At 46.9% G+C, this 3,644-nt stretch overlaps 1 long non-coding RNA gene across 1 annotated transcript; it reads left to right on the plus strand.

Moving 5' to 3' along the window:
* Positions 1-1,339: 1,339 nt before the first annotated feature.
* Positions 1,340-2,477, plus strand: LOC132346614 (uncharacterized). Its single transcript, XR_009496518.1, has 2 exons — positions 1,340-1,867; positions 1,958-2,477. It is a non-coding gene; the product is annotated as an uncharacterized lncRNA (long non-coding RNA).
* Positions 2,478-3,644: the final 1,167 nt, after the last annotated feature.

The following is a 3,644-nucleotide window of genomic DNA, read 5'->3' on the forward strand; positions in this document are numbered from 1 at the left end:
ATGGTTGGATGGCATCACTGACTCAATGGACATGAGTTTGGGTAAACTCTGGGAGTTGGTGATGGACAGGGAGGACTGGCATGCTGCAGTCCATGGGGCTCAAAGAGTCAGACATGACTGAGCAACTGAACTGACTGACCAACTGAAGAAAGGTTACTCTCAAAGCACCCTGGAAGGTGGATAGAAGGGGGACAGGCCAGAACTTAGAGGTTAGCATTATATAATCCAGCAAGAGAAGCTTGGGATCGGAACTAAAAGCCAGTGATGAAACATAGCAAGAGATATGAATAAGGTAGACTTTGGAAGATTGAGGACTAGGGCTGGAGGTGTGTAAAGCAGGAGGAGGCAGGGGTAACACTGGATTTTCCGGCCTGGTGCCTGGGTGGATGGTAGTAGCTTTCCTAAGCATAGGAAGCACCAGAAGAGATCCAGATTTGGGAACAGAGAGAGGGGGCAATGAAGGAGCTAACATTTATTTAGCACTTACTGAACCACTGACCTAAGCACTGAATATTGTAATGACTCTGTAAGGTAAGTACAGTTATCCCCATTTTACAGATGGAGAAACTGAGACTCAGAGAAGTTAAGCAGCTTTCCCAAGGTTACATAGTAAGGGGCAGAATAGTTTGTCTCCTGGGCTGATACTGTCCCTCCTTAAGGTGATGGGTTTATTTTGGGCTGTGCGTCAGCCAGGTGTCCAGTAGGTAGGCAATTTCATGTTGGTATTGTCCTCAAAATGATGACCAAAAGCACTTTTGAGTTTAGTCAGGCCATTTGGTACAAGTGAAAGGTGAAGTTGATGAAGAGGATTTTCGAAGGCCTCAGCCATACATTTTGGCTATTGGCTTTCTACAACCTGATTGATGAAGCATCTTCTTTGTGCCTAGATGTCCTGTGCCCCCTGCTTCACTTCCATCCAACCAGATATGGGTTTGTTAAGGTCTCTTAGGTGCTCAGTGCGCTGCTGTGTACTCCATCATGATGAACCAGAGAGCCATCATCTCCTCACCCCACAGTCTATAACCTGTCAACAATTGGGTTCAGAAGGAAGCTGATAGCAGCTGTTTCTCCCTGGGTGACCATATCGGCCTCTATGGCTCCCTTTTTAAGGTTTGGCTTTCAGTGGTGAGGACTTTTTCATTTCAGGAGGTGGGATTACAAAGGGAAGACAGGGATTAAGAGAGAGGGTGGGGATACTGACAGACATTCAGGGTCTTTGAAAGACCTAAAATTTCCTGGAGCCCCTAGGCACCAGCTCCTCCAACAGGTGACACAAACCCTACCTCTGGAGGGGGGCCGGGGTGCGGGGCTCCCTGGGGGTGGGGGTGGGGGTGGGGGGGCTCCCTGGGGGTGGGGGAAGGGGACTCCCCGACGCCTTTTCTTGCCTGGTTTTGCCTCTCTCTACGTCTCTTTCTGTTGGTAGCTGCTTGAAATGCGTATCACCCCCCCGGGGGCTCTCCCAGACCTTCTCTTGCTTGGTTCAGTCCCAAGTCTTCAACCAAACATCTGGCCTCACCAGACTGGACCTGTAGTGCTGAAAGTCAGGGGAGAAGAAAATAGGCCAGGAATCAGAAAATGCTTTCCGAGACAGCATGAGTCTTCGGCGGAAGTTGGGTCCTTCCTGGGGACTCCTAGTGGGCAGGAAGATCAAATGCCATGAGGAGGGCTGGACCGAGCAGCGCAGCAGTCAGGAGGATAACTAAAGCAAGCTCTTGGATGCTTTCCCTCTCTCACTTCTGAGACTCCCTGACCTCTCTGGCCCTTCAGGGCTTGTCAAAGATGGGGAGCTGCTCCTGCCCAGGCCAGAGGGCTTATTCTGACCTTGGTTGGCTGTGCTGAAGGCCTGTGTTTTCTCAAGGGGTCAGGGGTAGGTGGTAGTGGTTGGTGGTGGGGCTCGGGACTGCCCTCTGGTCTCCATGTGTGGTTTCTGAGCGAACCCTGACATCTTATCCCACAGGCCTCAGAACTCCTCCTCACTTCTCTCAAAGCTTCTCCTTTTAAAGACGTGTAGCGGGTCACCCTATCCCTCCTCACAAGGCTTGTGGGTGCAGTCCTTGGCCAGTGAAGTCTTGTTCTTCGTCCAGGTTGGTGTGGTCTGTCGCTACCTTTTGATCTTCCTTCTCAAGACATCTTCTCTCCACGGTGAGATTTCATGACCTCTCACTCTAGCATCCTGCACAAGCCCACAGCTCAGGACATGGCCTGCTAACCTTTCTACCAACAAAAGCGTGGAGGCTGTTACGTGATCCCTCCACACCACGGTGTCTAATTTAGCATACTTCCTCTGTAGGGACATCCAAGGGAAATATTTCTCACGTGAAATTATTTTTGGAGATGCTCCAAATCAACAAGTCCCCTCTCTACCCTCCAGGGATTGGAGGGTTGTGGATTTGCCAAAGTTAATAACATTAATCTGTCCGTCATATTAGAAAGTCCTTGTGCTGGAGAATAAAGGGAGTTACTCTCTCCAGGCTGGATCCTGTGTGGCATTGCTTTCTTCTCTGCTGCGTCCATCCTGTGAGTGCTCTGGGGGGCACTGCTGGATCCCAGTTCACCCCTTTCCTAGGATTTCTAATCACCAGGTGATGTACAATCATAAACAGCCATGACACTCTGGTGTTTCTCAGGGCGTCTAGCCTAGGGCTTTTTTGACTAAAGTCCTAAGCCCTTCCAGGCTTGTGTGTTACAGAGAAGACAAAGAAACCTTGGGATATGGTTTTTAGCAAATCGGTTCCTGCAGCAGGTGCTTGGGATCTTTGCTTTTTGTTCATTCATGATCCAGGACTGAAAGGTAAACTGTTAGTTTGGGAGAAAGAGGGAGGAACAATACTTTCTGAGCGTTTACAAGCACTTGTGTATAACAAGCATTGTCTTATTTAACTCTCCTAACAACCATACAAGGTAGGGATTTTCTTTTTTTAATCCATGTTTTGTTTGCTTTTTTCTCAATGGTATTTTTTTTTTAAATTTCACAGTTTGGTGATTTTTTTTAGCTGGAATAATTGCTTTATAATGTTGTGTTAATTTCTGCTGTACAACACCATGAGTCAGCCATGTGTGTATATATATGTGTGTGTATGTGTATATATATATATATATATATATATATATATATATCCCCTGCCTCTTGAATCTCTCTCCCCTCCCCACTCCCCCAACCCCATCTAAGTCATCTCAGAGCACCAAGCTGAGCTCCCTGTACTATACATCAGCTTTCTGCCAGCTCTTTTACACGAGGCAGTGTATATACGTCAGCGCTGCTCTCTCAGTTCATTCCCCTCTTCCACCTCTGTGTCCATAGCTGTTCATCCGTGTTTTACAAATGAGGCATAGACGGGCAAAGTAACTTGCTCAAGATCACACAGCTAATATGTGGTGAAGCCAAGGTTGGAACACATATTTTCTCTCTTTCTAAATTCAGTGTGTTCATTCAAGTTTAGACTTTATACTAGCATTTAGCACAGGTATCAGCACCTCACAGTGTTACATAGTAGGGATTTAGGAAAGCTTGATGAACTGAACAGAACCTGAAAAGAGATGTCAAATTCAAGATCTTTTTTAAAACAGCTGTATAACTGTTTATTAAATATGAGACCATCTCCATTAAAAGCTGGGCAGTGCATTTTTAAAGAATCCTTTTAGAA

Source organism: Bos taurus, chromosome 11 (assembly GCF_002263795.3).
Source record: "Bos taurus isolate L1 Dominette 01449 registration number 42190680 breed Hereford chromosome 11, ARS-UCD2.0, whole genome shotgun sequence".
In the NCBI taxonomy this organism is placed as follows: Eukaryota; Metazoa; Chordata; class Mammalia; order Artiodactyla; family Bovidae; genus Bos; species Bos taurus.